Below are 16,890 nucleotides of genomic sequence, written 5' to 3'. Positions count from 1 at the left end.
CGGCACCGCTCCCCGGCACAGCGCTCCAGCACGTCCCATGTTTTCTCATGGGCTACTTGCGCAAGCACAACGTTCCCCCTTCAAAATGATGCAAACGTGGCCTCTCCATCCCCATCCACCTGCCTCCTCCCCAGCGCCGCGCAGGGACACGCACCGCAGCAGAAAGCTCTTAGGATCTTGCTTTCAGAGCTTATCATCACGTCATGTCTTAAAATGCTCCTGTTCACTTGCACAGGAGCACCAGCAACAGAAATAGCGATTAAATACAAGTAATCGCTGTCGGAAGGTGCAGGGTGAGCAGTGGCCAGGGGTCAGAGCTGAGGGAGAGGGGCTGCTCCTGCCTGGACCCCACTCTCGCAGCATGAGCACCCACACCCCAGCCGAAACAGCGCCGACCCGCAGATCTCCCTGTGCTTTATGGGGGTCTGGGCATTTGTCAGCAGTTTGGGACCGATGGTGTTTGTGGTGTGGTGAGGAGCAGGGAGAAATCCCACCCTGGCCAGCCATCCCAGCCTCACTTCAAAGGCTTTGCACAGAAACCTCGCTCTCCCTTGGAAAACAATTTTTGCTTTTAAGTGAAATAAACAGGGAAAGAAAGACTTTCAAGTTCCTCCTTGCTGCAACGACTTCTCTTCGACATACTCCCTTTCCTCTCCGAAAATAGAAGAGCTATTCAAAAAAGATGCGAGAAGAAAAAAAGGAACTGAATAGAGGAAAGAGGAAAGAAAAAATGGAGCCCCAAGGGGGTGGAGAAAAACAGAATGAAAAGACAGCAAAAGTAAAGAAAAGGGATGAAAAATAAAGGAGGGGGAAGAGAGAGACAGACAGAGAAGCTTTGAAAAGAAAGAATGCTCCCAGCCTGAATACAGTGTGCATGAAAAAAAGAGCGCTTGAAAAGAAACAGCCAGATGAAATGACCTCTCATTCACAGCCTGTGCCAATCACCACCACAATGTAAATCCTTTCTTCTTTTCTGCATTCTCTCTCTTTCCAGCGGGGGCAGAGGGAAGAGGAAGAAAGGGGAGTTAATTCTCAGCATAGCAGAAAATAAATCTGCTCTTTGCTAACTCCCTGAAAGAAACACCGAGCTACTTTTAAAATACCTCTCCCAGTAATCACACATGCAGATATGTAAAAAAAAGTAAACAAAATTCCGCACAGGGTGGCTCTGGGAAGGCCTGTCCTCACCATCAGGTCTCCCAGATGAAAAGCCACCATGCTGTCCCTAGGAAAAACCACAGAGCAAATACTCGGAGAAAACAAATCTGTAGAAACAAGTGTGGCCATGAAAAGCAACCGGTGCCACAGATTTGGGTCAAAACCCAAACCTTCCAAAGAACAATGATGCATGGTTGTGATGGACACAAAACTGGGTGCTCGATTCTGGGCCAGGCACTGTGGGTGCCGGCTCCATGGGGATTGGGGGGTCGAAGGGTGGGCTAGTGCCCAGTGCAGCCCCCCTTGCCCTGCAAACCCCAAACTCCTCAGCAGATGAAAGCAACAGCAGACACCCCTGCCAGGAGAGGCCTGATGGGCTTTCACTGCGGGTCTGCAAAACCCAGTACTGTCCTATTTTGTTCAGTATCTTCAGCAGAGGTGGGGGGGTTAACAGACCCTCACATGTGAAGATGAACCAAAAAGCGCAGTAAGGAGAGAGGCATTGTAACGTGGGACAAAGGGAAAGTAAAAGTGCAGTGAGAAGAAAAGACCGAAGATGGAGCCCACCAGGACATCAGGGTCCCCTAGGGACAGAGGGAAACCAAGCAAGAGATAAGTGGCACCCTGGGTTCCCACTGGCAGCAAGCTAGACCTGGAATTGCAACGCTGTCTGACAGCAAAGCAGACCCAGGCGGGAGGTGAGAGTCAGCAGCAGGCAGAGGATGACGTTCCCGCATGGGAGCCTGTAGAGCAGCCGCTCAGCATCGCTCCTGCTCGGCATCCCCCGGTGCCAGGGGTTAATCATAAACTGTGGGGACCTCAAAGCAAAGCAATAGAAGTGGCTGGAGGTCAGAGGAACTGATACACAAGTAGGAGCTCAAGCACCCTTGTATGTATAACCCGGCTGGCTGGTTGTAAAAGGGGAAAAACAACCAAAATGTTATAAATGTGAGATGTGTGCCACCCCAAAGGGAACAGGGGTTGCCCAATGGGATGTGAAACAGCCTCTCGGGCTGAGAGGGCTGAGGGAAGATCCCCACAGCAGGAAGACAGTCTCACTTTCAAGAGCATTGCTGTCCTTATCCTTGGGAACAGTTTAATATATTTTTTATATTCCCCGTGTGTGGAGCTTGCCCACGTACAGGCCGTGCTGCCCGCAGGATGGCATCTGTTGTGCCCAGCCACCCCTTTTCACCTGGGCTCTGTCCTGTGCTGGGCTGCGAGAATGCAGAAATGGGGACACAGGGACTGCCCGGATCCATTCACGGCAGCCAGAAATTTCCAACCAGAGAGTTAAAAGGCTGGGAGGAAGGTGAATGCTCTAGACTGCACATCATTTTGCTGACAAGTTCAGCCTTCCCACGTGCTGAGCAATGGACGGCCAGGAAATGCTCCCCCCGAGCCCCCACGCCTGGGCGGAGGTTACCCCTCTCACTGCAGGGAAGGGGCAGAGGGCAACTGATGGCCCTGGGGTGAGCAGGGACGGGCAACTGATGGCCCTGGGGTGAGCAGGGACAGGCACCTCAGCACATCGGCCAGTACGGTCACGCAAAACCCTCCTCTGCTTCTCAAACAGCTGTTCCTGGTGTTGGAGAAAAGGGGGTCCCAGAACCCTGCCAGGGCTGCACCGCACCCCTGCCCCCCTGGCCGCCCGCTCTCTGCTGAGATGCTGCACCCACCGCGGCCGGGCATCGGCTGAGCTCTGCCACCAGTGCCACGCCACCGTGCAGCACAAGGACAGACGCCGGATGGGGCAGCAGCGCCAGTGGCGGCACCGCGTGCCCAGGGAGCCGGGGCTGCTTCGTACCACGGCGCTCACCGCATCCGCCGTCACCTCTGCTGGGCCGGGTAATATGATAATCATAGCCAAGGGGTTCTAATTTGAGTGTGTTAATTAATCCTCGACTGGATAATCTTTCACATGTAAAACTTGTCAGAGCTTCTGAAGCCCACTATTACTGATAAGTGGAGGCAGGCCCTGCTGCCGGCATGGAGTCTGCTCTGAGGAGAGGGTGAGGAGCTGTCAGGTGAGGGGACATTGCAATCCGTGAACTTCAGATTTTCAGCCTGTTCTGCTTTGAAGAAAACTGCTACCAACCGCACCAGCCCCTGCAAGCCTAGCAGCCATCGGGACGTCCTTGAGTGCACCACCACCAACTGCAGTTTGCTCTTACTGAAGGGAAAAGATCCCTGATAAGCCTTTGCAAGGCAAAGTGCAGCCAAAACAGCATGGAGGAACGCAGGACCTCCTAGAGCTCAATGTCTCAGGGAATTACCTCCAACACACGAGATCTTCCCTGCAGAACTCACAGGTGACACCAGCTGTGGGGGTAGAAATGTTAAATAACAAACACACCGAGTGCAATTTTCTATAGCCCACAGGTGAAAGGAGGGACAATCAGAGCTTTTCTGCAGCAGACAGGCAGAGGTATGGGCAGGGGCTGGGGAGCCCCTGGACCCCCCCCCACCCGTGCCAGGCACCAGGCTGGGCCCTCAGGGAATGTCCCACTTCGGATTTCTCCGATAACAACGCTATTGGACATGCTGCATCATTTTAGGAGCAAAACTGACTGCATGGCTGTAAACACCACATTACTTTCAGATCCACAAGGTGAAAAATGTTTCAGATCTTTTTCTGAGCAGCTCAGGAAGACGAGTGTTTGGAAAGCATGGTTCAGGGAAGATGGAGCAGGAGGTACCAGGCGAGGGTTCCCGCAGGTGGCAGTTCATGCAGTCTCAGGTCAGGACTGACCCCAGGAAGCGATCGTGCCAAGCCAGATATGGAAAATATGGTATCCCCCAGCAGTGCTGGCCAGGCAAGGTGAATGATGGCCGCAGGCATCTGGGGGGGGATCTGCCGATGGGGCACATGCAGCATGGTTGGATTTGTGGGACAGGGGAACAGCCACGCAGCCCAGAGGACATGGGCTGCTCTGCCCAGCTCCAGGGCATTCCCTGCTCTGCCCCGTCTTGCTGCTCTCCTCTCGGAGTGATCCTTCCCCAGCCCTGGGGCGCCCAGCTCCATCCCCACCGCTGGACCCGCCGCCTCACGGCCACCCGCGGGGGACACCGAGCACACGGTGACAAACAACAGCCACAGCATGGCTGCCTGCCAGCCGCCAGCGCCAAGGGCTTCGGTAGCCAAAACCTTGTCCTGGCAAACAGGGCCATTGCAGCTGACAGCGTTGCCCTGCTCTGTCCCGCCGGTACCTGGCGGCACGAGGCCATAGCGAGGCCGTTTCTGCCTCTGACTGCGCCTGCGTGTGTTAGGGGTTCAGTTGGGAATACAGCTAACACCCCGCATTGCTGTCATCTTCTCAAAGCTCAGCAAACAAGTTTCCAAGCACCAGCGTGTGCACACCGGTCCCGTCCACAGCCACCCTCCATATGCACTGCCAGGGGCCAGGGATGGCGGTTGTCCCGAATCCCCCAGCCCTAAGCAGCGGCACCGCGGAAACACAGAGTCTGTTTCAAAATACCAAACTTTGTTATTAAAGGAAAAATCCTCCAGCACGGAGCCTAACCTGACACAGATGAAAAGTCTGAAGCAGTGACAGATAAAATTCAAGCCAGTGAAGTCAGAGTGACTGATATGGAAAACGCCTCTTCAAGCCAGGAGGCACTGCACCTGCCCTAATGAAGGATAATGAATGTACAGCAGCTACAGGACGGGTACTTCAGAAAATAAAGGCTGTATATGTAATTTCAGACTACTTGAGAGTCTATGAGAGAGTGAAGTTTGGGGATTTTTTCTTTCTTTAAGCTGAGCTACTTTTTATTCCACTTCAGACACATCAGTGAGGAACCTATTGGGGTGATCTCGGCAGATCTCTGCAGATCTGTGCAGAAAGGGTCCCTGCACAAAGGACTCTGCATCTGCTGTCCCTCACGTTCCTGGTGACTTCAGGGGAGCAGAAATTTCGATTTTGAAATCTGAGTCTTGAAATGCATCAGATTGGAGCAGGTGTGAGCAGAGGGAAAAGCAGTCCACAGGGACACCTCTGCTCTCCCGGAGCTCCAGGAGACGCGTCCAGCAGCCGGGTCCCTGGGTGCTGGGGGCAGTGGTCTGCACGTTCTCATCAAGGATGGGGTGCGTAGCCCATGTGATTAGATTTACATGCTTGCCACTGGCTGCCTACAAACCATAAAAGCATTGGCCTTTCTCCACGGCAGATGTCTTTTAAAACCACAGCAGCCGGAGGACCGCGGCTGCTTCTCTCACAGGGGAAGGCAGAGGTCTTTGCCAGTCTGGAGGAACGCTGCATTAACTGCATACTTCTGTGGGGCTTACACGGCCAAGTTAAAAAGAAATTTCCACTTATTGCACTTATGTTTTTGTGTATGTTACCATGTTCTGAGAGTTCACCTAGCACTCCTAACTCCAAGTGGAGGCTGAAACTTTACACGAGAGCTGCATATTTATTTTTTTAAATGGAGTTCAGAGGACAGAGTTTGGCACTGCCATCCGGAGTGTGGCACACCAGCCGGACCGTCAGGCACAGACACAGCCTCGCACACCTGGAGCTCACCCTGCACGATGCCCAGGGCCCTGCAGCTCACAGCCATTTCACTCCTGAAACCAGAGCAGATGTCAGGCAAACCTAGGCAAGGAGCTGCGTGGGCAATGGAGGAAATGCTCTCAGAAAGAGCTCACTGGCTGATATAAGGAAAAATGCAGGGGACAAACACTGGCCATGACTGAGGAGGGTGGGAAAGTTTGTACTTTTTACTCATCTTAATAAATATTTTATAATGTAACTACAAGGCTGGTTTTGTCTATAGGCGTTTTGCCTTTGCTTTGGCAGCAGCAAGGGCTGGCTCGCACTCGGGTCTGCTTGAACCACCCCAGTCCTCATTTTCATCAGAATCTGCATAATTACTGTACTTCACACTCTTTCTTCTTACAGCAAGAAAGTCCTATAAATATACAGAATATTCAGCTGTTGAAATAATTTGCTTATATGTGTCCCTTGTTGATAATCATAAAATGAAACCAAACCACTCAAGCCCTCATAAATCAAGGCTTGCTCTCTGCAGACAAGTTCTGCAATTACCCTGACGGGCTTCACAAGCATGTGCTGAACGGCCAAGGCGTAAAATGGGGAAGGACAAGAAGAAATTCAGCAAAGACGCTTGGCACCACTGTTGGAAAAGGCTCTTTCAGTTCTGCCTACAGTTCTGTTTTCTAGAAAGTTGTTCTTCTCTGGAGAGCACCCGTGCCTACAAACCCAAGCCCCGGGTCTGCAGCTCCTCTGAACAGTGGCAGAAGCCTGCAATGAGCTGGTCTGCCCACAGCAGCCACGGGTACTCATGAGCAAGGGCTGAAGGGTGAGCCTCTTGCACGGTGAAGCGCAAAATAGCCACGGAGAACAGATACCGACATCTCCGGAGCAAAGCCAAGGGGCAAACCAAGGAGGGCAGGTTGATCAGTGCCTGAAAATGGTAACTCTCAGATGGCTCAAGGAAAAAAAAAAGATTGCAATTGGCATGGAGATATTAAAGTTCATATTTTATGGTGCCCCCATTTCAGATGGCCGAGGGGTCAGTACTTGAGAGCTGAATGTCCTCTGCGAGGAAGGAGTCCCACAATCCCCATGGATTTGTGTCCTGGCTGGGAACGGGAACCAGCTCCCTGGAATACCCATCCCTACAACAGTAACTAACAATTCCCAAAAGCAGCTGCTGGCCAGGCCAGTCCTGGACACTTCTGATCTACCCAGCCACGCTCAGCATCTCCCCAGCAAGGTCCAGGACGAGCACGGCTGGACTGCCTGTGAGCCAGCACCTACCTGCATCCTCTGCTGGCTCCGCTCCAGTGGGCATGTTATGGCCAAAATCTCTGCTCAGACTGTCCTGAACCTTAAAAACGGAGCCGTGGTCGGCACTGGGGGAGAGTGGGAGAGCTGAAGTGGGGGGGTGATGCCAGCGTGCTGGCAAGGGGTGGTGGGAGAGAGAAACTCGGCAAGGGGAAAGAGAAAAGTGCTGAAGTGGCAGCAGGTCGGTGGGCTACACTGATTGCCTCCTCTCCAGGAGAGAGTGGCGTATTAAACGTCAAACAAAGGCCTCCCCAAGGGAAAACATCCCAACACTGTCCTCCAGCTCGTGCCCTTATTTCCAGTCCTGGCAGTGCTGAGCCCAGAGGCACTGAGACACCCCTCGACCCGGAGTTTAACACCCCCCTGGCCAGGGGCTGCTCCGGAACCCTGCCTGGCCGCAGCAGGAGGAGGCAGGGGCTGCCCCCCCGGCCCCCGCCGAAAGGGCCCTGAGACAGCAGCCTCAGCACAGGGGTGTGAGAACAGGCTGAGGGTGAAGGAAGGGAAAAACACCAACTAGGGAGCACTTAAAGAATTAAAAATTTGAAAGAAAAAGCAGGGAAAGGACAGAGAGCTCATTAAACCCAGGATAACACAGACGAGTGATGAGATGTCAGGAAAAAGAGGAGGGACGGGAGAAGTGACCCGGCACCATGGAGCATGGACATGAGACAACACTGCTACCGAGAAACAGGAAAGATAAATTTAGAGGCAGCCAGTGAGCACTCTTCCTCCTGCAGCTCTGCCCGTCCTTCCTCCCCCTCCTCTCCCTCGCCAGGTCACCCATGACCACAGGCAGGACATGGGCTCCAGCCTGGTCTGGCTTCTGCCTGTGGGGGGCAAAGCCCAGCTCTCCCCCCAGCCTGGCGGTGCTGTCGGCCAGTCCTGGCCCTACCCAGGGAACAAACCCAGCCCTGCCATGGTGCCTGCTGCGGAGCGGTGGTGGGAAGGATGTTAAAGGCTTCAGATGGACAGTGAGCAGCAAGCCCCAAAGATATCATTTCTGCACTGTTTGTGGCCTCAGCCTGCAATCCCCACAAAATTCCCCTTTTGAACTACAGTGACTCCCATGCTGCCCAGCAAAGTGCATCTGGGCATACAATGCTGAAGCAGAAATACGGTTTCACGTACACAAGACATGGAAGTAAAACAATGAACACATCCACGTGCTGCTTCCTAGTTAAAACACATTCTTCCCCAAACTGACGTGCTGAGATAAAGCCTTTAAAGGACTGACTGATATTTCTTTCTTAGTCAAAACCTCTTTGTGTCTGTCATTTGCAGGCTGTGCTGGAGATACTCATGGTTTTGCATGCAAGAGGGGAGTGTGCTGTTTGTCAGGGCACAGGGGCCCACAGAATGATGTGCTGAAGAGCAAGGGGAAACAGATAAAGAATAGAGTTTTGACTTTACCTAAACTAATTCATTCCAATCACTCTGCGTCACAGCATCCATTTAAAACACACTTGCACTGGACATTGCTTTTTGCTGCAGTACCGAAGTCTCCAACCCCAGTGCCCGGCCGGGTATGGATCCACCAGGCACCACGGCAGCACCTGCACCACCGAGACCCCCAGCCTGTGGGCACTTCTGAGGTGCAAACACGCACGCGCACACATACATGCAGCACTGGGAACTGTTGAGCAGTGCCATTTTTAGGCCATTTTCGGGCCAGAGCTGTGGCGTGTTTGGCATCAATAACCCATTCCTGGTCCCTTCCAGCCACCTGCTCTGAGGGTGGGTTTGGGTGCTGCGCCCACCTTCCCCCTGCAGCCCTGGGCAGGCACCCCCAGCCCTCCCCACCCCTCTGCCTGCCCCATCTAGCCTTGGCTGGGGGGTCCTCAACCCACTGGGGCCACCTCCGAGTGCCAAAATCCCAGCCTCATGCCAGCACCCACAGCTCCTCTTCAGCAGCTCCAACCTTAGGCAGGGCTCCTGTTCAGGCAGCGCAGACCAAACCCGCTCTGGTCATTGCTCCCCCTCCACCATCTACCCACCTGCTTCAACTGCTGCTCTCCCAAAGCTGTAAAGATCCCCATTATTAAAAGTTCTCCACCAAAATTTGTCTGCTTGCATGTCTGTCCTCACCAGCCTTTTTCATATCTCATGTATTACACTCCCAGTCCATCAGACAGATTTTCATTACTGTGACCCCTGAACTGCTGCAGCCTCTGGGGTGGATTTGTCAGACCGCTCCCCGTCACTCACGCTGTGACCACCTCTGCACCACCCTCTGCCTGAAAACTTTGTGGCATTTCCAGTGGCATCATCCCTCCTGCTTTATTTAGGGAGCAGCATCCCACCCATCAGCACTTCCAGCTGTAGCTGCATCCCAAAGCTCTTCAATTGAGCTCCTGGCAGCAATGCTCAGGTCCAATTCTTGGTTGATTCAGTTAATTTTTAACCTTCTAAGGTGAAGAACAGTTATAAATTCTCCTCCTTTGTAGGTTACTGCTCAGCTACCCCACAAAATGTCACCGTCACTGCGCTCTGCACCGCGCTGCCCTTTCCCTCCTCTGAGCCATTCCTGGCAAGCAAGTATCACTTTTGGGGGTAAAACAGCATTTCACTAATTTCCCACTCATCCCTTCCCATGTGAGTTGTGCATTGCTGAGCCGTGCAAGGCCCGGTGCAAATCCCCGGTGCTTCTGCTCCTCACCGCCCTGTGCCGCGCAGGCAGCTGGCTGCTCTTTGCCAACTGGCTCCCTGCTGGTCACTGCTCTGGGACCTCCCTGAAACCTTGGCAGCCTGAGCAAATGATGCCCCAATCCTCCTTCATCCACTACTGCACCAACAAATCACACAGATCCTGTGCATTGAGGGAGACCGTGCTCTGTGCCGGCTGGATCTTGCCAGCTCGGGACTCCCTGGTGACCTGGGAGCGCATATGAATGTACACCGGTCCCTCCAACTCACAACCCGTGAGCGTGAGAGCCCCAGGCTCCCAATCCCACATCTCATTCCCACAGACTTGCATGAACCCAGTGTAACATTTTCGGCCCCCCAGCCTTCAGGAGGGCATTGCCTGTTTCACACTAAAAATAACGTGTCTTGTTTGTTTAAAATCCATTTTAAAATCCACAACTTGGATGCCCCTGCAGACTCCTGGACAGACCCCAGGGCTGCAGGATGTACCTTGTTCTAATTTAGCATCCTGCCCCTGCACGGCCTCTGGTGCTCCCACATCACCCAATTATCTCTTTTTTATTTCAGGAGCAAGCCTTTCGAAGTTTCACATGAAGTTTCTACAAGTTTTTTCCTTGCCCTACACAAAAAAGCAATCCGGACACTGCCTGTCTCCCTCATTTTCTCTGCTGTGAAATCAGAGGTGGCCCGAGATGGAAGGAAGGAAGGAAGGAAGGAAGGAAGGAAGGAAGGGTGGGAGATGAGGCTTTTCTTCCTACTTGAGAATGTTCACAGCGATCCAGGAGACCTGGCATCTGAAAAAAAAAGAACCTCCCCTCCCCCAGTTACTTCTCCTTTACTAAAAACCCTATGGTACTCTGCAGCGAACATTGTGCAAATGTTCAGAGAAGCGGGAGGAGGGCGATAGCACAAGGGCATGGTGGAAGCTACATGCTTTACAGAGACATTTTTACACAGGATGCTTATGTGTTGTTTCTATTTATTTTCATTAGAAATACTTTACTGTCATTCAAATGGTGGACAGACAGTTGAGAGTAAAGACCAGGAAAATTTAAAATCATGTTTCCCCCCCTTAATTTAAAGTTTGGTAAAGAAACTGCATTACGTGCTCATTCTCTCAGCGGGAGAAGCCCACTCCTCCATCGAAACCAGGGCAAAGAAGAGTGGCAGCCTCCTATTTTTTTAAATACAGAAACCCCTCCACAGCTCACTCCAGCAAGAGCACCCTTCCTGATCAACTTCATGCATTTCACTCCACTGCCCCATGCTTTTGACAGAAATTGGTTTTTTAGGGAAAGCTGTGCCTGGACGCAGGCGGGCTGACGTGGGTCCCTCTCCCGACACAAATGCCACCACGACTTGCTGCCGTTTGCGAGAAGGACCGAGGAGGACAAGAGCTGGAGGAGGAAAATGAGGAGGAAAAGAGCTGGAGGTGCACAGGGCTGGAGGAAGAAAATGTGGGACAGCGGGACAAAGGGAAAACACTCATCACTGGATCACAGTCCTCTCTGCCCAAGGTCAAGCCCTGTGGGAAGGGCTCAGGGACCTCAGCAGGGACCATGACTCATCCCAAGAGCTCCCGGCCACCGGCAGGCACAGAGGACGGGACAGCAGCACTCCCGGCACATCTCGGCCATCCAGCAACGTTCTGCCGGTCAAACCTGTGCTGCCTCCATGGAAAGCACGCCCTGAGCAGGTATCTGGGACATTTCATGTGCTGCCCTCACTGCTGGTGAACCCACTTGCCGTCTCACAGGAGGAGATGCAACGGGTTGAGGGAAACCCAACCCCATGGCGGGCAGCAGAGGGAAGGGGAAGCAATGGCAATAAAACTGGCAGGAAACCCCACACTCCCAGCCTGTCGGGGACAGCACTCAGCTCTCCTCTTGCCTCTGGTCTGGCCCTGGCCTGGCAGAACACCAAGGACATGACCTGCTCAGCTGATAGTAAGGAGACCATGCTCAAGCAGGTGCTGAATTGGAGCCTACTTCTCAACAAAGAATAAATGTAAAATAAATCTAAAGAGTATAGGCAACACTCTCACTCACAAGATTTTATGCTGGCACGTTCTTTGCAGTACAAAACCACCATTTTGCCTATTCCTTAACATTTCCAGTGGTACAGTAGAGCAGGGTGATGTTTGTGCTCATCCCTCTCTACACTGTGTCTCCTAAACTAACTTAAAAATGAAAAACCTTCTTTGCATTGTGGTCCAATAAAACCAACTAAACCGCCTTTCTCAGAGATTAATCCAAACCCTGCCAATGTCAAAAGGAACAAGAGAAGACACGCTACTTGGGCACTGTGGAAGATGCTCCCATTCCCTCCGCAGCAGGTATCCACGTCTGATCCTCCGAGTCACCTCCCAAGTTTAGGTTGGGAATGCTTCTTGGCGTGTAGCAGAGTCAAGTTACTGTGATCTAATTTACCATTTTATAGGGATATAATGGGATCACTATTCAAAGAAGGCATTAATGGAAACCTGCTCACAGAAGAGGAGCCCGGCCCAGCAGATTTGTTATCTGGGCTCTGCCTGTGCTGGCTCTCGCTGAGGAGGATTTGCCTGGCTCCTGTGGGTGGGGAAGCTGTCACCCAGGGGTGGGAGCAGTGGGGACTGGTCACAGCACTGCCGTTTGCTGCTGAAATGGTGTTTGCCACCGCAGCTGCTGCTCCCTAACTGACTGTCAGGAGTCGGTTACCCCCTGGGGCTCCAAAGGGGACACTGAGAGGAGTGTCCCTGTTGCGACTTCTCAGGAGTCTCCCTGGGAAAGCCGTGGACCTGGGGTCTCCCTCCAACCTAAGACGCATTTGCGAAAATTTTGCAGCCAGCCCGGACTACCTGCACAATCAGACCCAAACCGTATTTGCTGGAACCGCTGAATATATGGCTTCGTGAGGCTGGTTGAAATCAGTGACATGAGAAGCCACCAAGCTGAGGCCGGGAGCGTGGTGCGGAGCGGGTGTCTCCCAGCAGAAGCGTGGGAGCCTGGCCGAGTTCATGGCGCTGCTGGGTCCGGAGCTGGTGGGAGGTCAGGCTCCGGGGATGTCGCCTTCCACTCCCATCACTCCCCCTCCTCTGCCCACACAGGCTGCTTACAAAGAAACTACTAATGATTGACTAATTAATTAATTATAACTAATTTAACCACCGCATCCTGTTGATCAACAGGGAGCTATCAAAGAGCTGCAGAGACAGGGAGTCCCGGACCAGCCACTGTCCCTAGCAGGGAAGCAGAAGACAAAGCAGCCCCTGGCCCGGCAGCAGCGATGCCCCCAGCCCGGGACCCTCCCACGGAGCCATCGCGGGTCCCGACACCGGCAAATCTGGGGGTGCCTCCGTGACGGAAAGCGCAAGCGGGGCCTGCCTGATGCGGGACGGGGCAGTCTGGGCCTTGCAGAGTCACCCACCCATTTCATTTCAGCCCCCCCCCCCCCCCGCCCGTGGCACTTTCCCCTCTGTTGCTGTAAATACGGGGAGCACACCCGGGACAGCCGCCGCCGGGCCGGTCCCCAGCGCCTGGAAACTCTCCCCAAACTTCGGGCGCGGTTTTCGCCCCCGCCCCCGTCCCGGTCCCGGTCCCGGTCCCCAGCCGCCGGCCCGGGCGTCCCTCGCCGCCCCCCGCGGCCGCCCGGAGGAGGGGGGCGGGCAGCGGCTGCCCCTCGCCGCGGGACGAGGATGCGCCGGGTCGGGGCACCCCGGGGTGCTGCTCGGCGACCGCCCCGACACCCAACCCCCCCTCTCCCCCTCCGGACATCTCCCCCCCCCCCCCCCCAAGCCGTTCCCCGGAGCCCCCGCCGCCCCCCTCCCCGGTGCGGCGGAGCCCGGCCCGGGGGTGATGCTTCCACCGGGCTGCCGCGCTCCCTCCCTCAACAGGTAACGACCGGCCGGCCGGGAGCCGAGCCGAGCCGAGCCGGGCCGGGTCGGGCCGCCCCCCCTCCCCCCCGCAACTTTATCGGCCCCGCGACCGCGGAGAAAGTTTGCGAGCGGCGATGGGGAAACTTGGCGGCGGGGAGCGGGAGGGGGGGTGGGGGGCGGCGGACCCACGTGCGGAGCGGGCATCGCCGCCGCCGGTCCGTACCCCCCCCCCCGCGTCCCCGTCCCCGTCCCTCCCGCCGCCATCGCTCCCGTCTCCGTCGCGGGGGGAAGGTGGAAGTGAAAGAGAAGGCGGCGACATCTCGGTGGCCCCGGCTGCGGACCGACGGTCTCCCCACGGTGGAGGGGGGGGCGGTGGAGGTGGGGGGTGGGAAGCGCCCGGCGGCGGGGACTCACCGTGGGCTCCCACGGCGGCTCCGCAGGACGCGGGGCGGCGGCGGCGGCGGCGGCGGCTCCGGGCCCGGCGCTGGGTGCGCAGGAAGGAAGAAGGAGGGAATGAGGCAGGGCTGACGTGAAGGGATGCAAAACAGCTCCTCCTAACTCGGCCGCCGGCGGCCGCCCTTTATCTCCCCGCCGTGCCCCCGCGTCGTCGTCCCCCCCCCAAGTTTCCCGAGCACCGCGATCCCCCCCCCCCTCCCCGTTCTCCCCAGCCCGCTCATCCCCCGGAGCCGGGTCCGCCCTCGGTACCGGTTGCGGGAAACAAAGCTGCGGGGCGCGGCTCGTCTGATGGTAATGGGGATGGGGGAGTCCGATGGGGACCCCCCCCCCCGCGCCGTGCGAGGACGGTGCGGGCGCGGGGTCGGGCTGGCCGCGACCACCGCCGGTCGCGGCCAGCCCGACCCCGCGCCCGCACCGTCTCCGCACAGCATCTCCTCCTCTGCAGTGGCCACCCAGGACCCCCGACCCCAGGGGTTATTTTATCCTGGGGATGAATATCCCTTGATTTTGGGGGCTTATCACCCCATAGAGGGATGCTCAGGGGGGTTACGTGCTGCCTGGAAGAGTCGTGTTCATAGGAATGGGTGATGGGACGCCTCTTTCCCAGTCGGCTGCCAGGCATTGCTCTCCTTCATGGTGACGGTAGGTGTATGGGAAGGATGAGCTGTGCCCCAGAAACCTTGCAGGGGTTACATTATACCAGCCGATGGCAAGACTCCCCTCTCCCCAAAATAGAAAGGGATGAGCGGAATTAGGGATGTTCCAGAAATCTGAGGGTCTTGTGGTGGGGGGATGCTCTTTACTCCCCACAGGGAGGCCACAGGCGGCGGTGGAGGGAGAGGCCAAGGTCTACTGCGGTGGGGAGGCAGGATGGGGCCGTGGTGGCAGAAGGTGGCAGGTCTCCGAAGGGAGGGACAGGGGTCATAACGTGGCATGGTAAGGGGAAGGGTTGGCAACTGCAAAGTGGCTTACAGCTGTGGACGGGGGACAGGAGCTCTGGCTCCCATCATGAGGAGGATGAGGGTCTCCTCCTCATGGAAGAAGGTGTACATGAAGGCAGCTGGGATTTGGCTGGTGCATCAGGAGATGGAGACTCTCATCTCCATGGAAGCAGGTGGAGCTGGACAGACTAATCACAGCAAAGAGTTTGTCTAAAAACGCAGTCCTTTGTCTGGCAGACGCACATCTCGTTTCCAGTGTTTTTTTGTATTCTGGGGTGAAAATTGATCTCACTGATCCATTTAAGCTCTTAGTGCCTGTGCTTATGGCTTCCTACATCCACCACGCATGTTGGAGGGCTGGCCAAGCAACCCCTGTCATGTTACTGCTGCTGCTGTCTGGCCGGCCCAGGTCAGAGCACTTCCAGAGATCTGACCTGGCAGTGGTGAGCATTCACCTAAACCAACATTTCTCTCCTCGTGTTTGCAATCCTGCCTCACCCTGCGAGCTTCGCTAAGGACCGACTTTGCTGGTGCAAATATTTGCAAATCTTAAAGGATCGTGAACGAGGCCAAAGGAGATTCGCTCTTCTAAATTCCCATGGACGCCCCGGCCGTCGTGTGCGCCCAGAGCATGCCCAGCACACGCCCAGCACACTGGCGGGATGTGGAGCGTGTGGGGCAGCCTGAGCGCATGCAGCAGGACTGGGCTCAGAGGTGGGGAGCCGCCCCCCAGCCCACCCGCCTGTTGGGGAGCCCGCAGCTGCCTCAGCCAATCCAGATGGGGAGACATGATGCCTCAGCCAATCAGGATGTGGAGACACGAGGCTGCAGCTGCCTCAGCCAATCAGCATGCTGGGCCAGGAGCACCCACAGCCTCTTGCAGTTGAGGAACACCAGGCGCCTGCAGAGGTCTCAGCCAATCAGGGGTGGTAGAAGTGAAGCTCAGCCAATCCGTGTCCCTCAGTGGAGGCCGGTGCCTCCCGCCCTTCCTGGAGGACAGTGGGTGGGATGTCCCCACTGGGCAACGTGGCCGCACCCTGCTTGTGGATGGTGCCAGCCTGGGGCAGTGGGGGGGTCTCCATCCCTGGAGGCACCCACAGCCCGGCCGTGGCCTGGGGCCACTGGCTCTGGGTGACACTGCTGGAGCAGCGCCAGGGGCAGGGAACCCCCAGAGGTCCCCTTCATCTAATGCAGTCTTCAGCCCCCAGCGAGAGAGGTTCTGCCACCAGAAGGGTGCGATCTGTGACCAGAACAGCTGAAAATAGGAGATTTCCTTGCTGCCATCTAAGCTGATTTCCTGATTTCTCGACATACAGCATCCCACACGCAGCAGCAGTCCGTTGCCATGTTTCCTCTCGGCCAGCTTTTGTGGACTCCAGAAGTTCTTCCCCTCTCCTTTCCTTATAGGCCAAGTTCTTGGACTTCTTCTCATTCTTCTCGCTCCCTCCTGGATCCCCTCCAATTGCCCCTGTCCCTGGTGAAGCGCAGGGTCCCAAACTGGGCACCGGCTGCAGCCAGGGCTCCCCCCGTGCTCAGCAGACCAGCAACTGCCACCCCGGGGGTGCGAGGTGGCACTTGCCTCCTGCAGCAGCCGCTGCAGTCGCTCCTGGAGGTGGAGACCATGACACTCTGCAGCCCTGCTCCGTGGCGGCTGCTCATCCCTGCGCATGTCCCAGTCCTCCCGCAGAGCACCTCCTCGCACTTCTCTCTATTGAATCTCAGCTTGTTGGTTTTGGATGACATCTTTAACTTGTCAAGATGATTTTGAGCCTGGAGCTCGTCCTGCCCAGCACTTCGGGCCCCTCCCAGCTCCCAGCTTGATGCTGCCTGCGGTTTCAGTCACCCCATACTCTGCTCCAGGTCCTCAGGGAAACACAGGCTGGACCAGGCCAGCCCCGGTGGAATTGCCCTCCTCCGGCACGGCCAGTCTCCATCGGCGTGTCCTGTCGCCCACCACTTCTGGGGTGCAGCTGAGCCGTCACCTGGTGTTCCCGTGTGGGGCACGGTTCGTTAGTTGAGA

At 55.9% G+C, this 16,890-nt stretch overlaps 1 protein-coding gene across 1 annotated transcript in view; it reads right to left on the bottom strand.

The window, feature by feature from the left end:
• The window catches only part of ZNF710 (zinc finger protein 710), a 33,843-nt gene extending 19,859 nt beyond the window's left edge, over positions 1-13,984 (bottom strand). Inside the window, exon 1 of the mRNA XM_049812242.1 lies at positions 13,888-13,984. The gene's annotated coding sequence lies outside the window, so the exon portion shown is untranslated. The remainder of the gene's footprint in view (positions 1-13,887) is intronic.
• Positions 13,985-16,890: the final 2,906 nt, after the last annotated feature.

Source organism: Accipiter gentilis, chromosome 10 (genome assembly GCF_929443795.1).
Source record: "Accipiter gentilis chromosome 10, bAccGen1.1, whole genome shotgun sequence".
Classification (NCBI taxonomy): Eukaryota; Metazoa; Chordata; class Aves; order Accipitriformes; family Accipitridae; genus Astur; species Astur gentilis.
The sequence above is the reverse complement of the archived record's forward strand: the minus strand, read 5'-3'. Positions and strand labels throughout refer to the sequence as shown.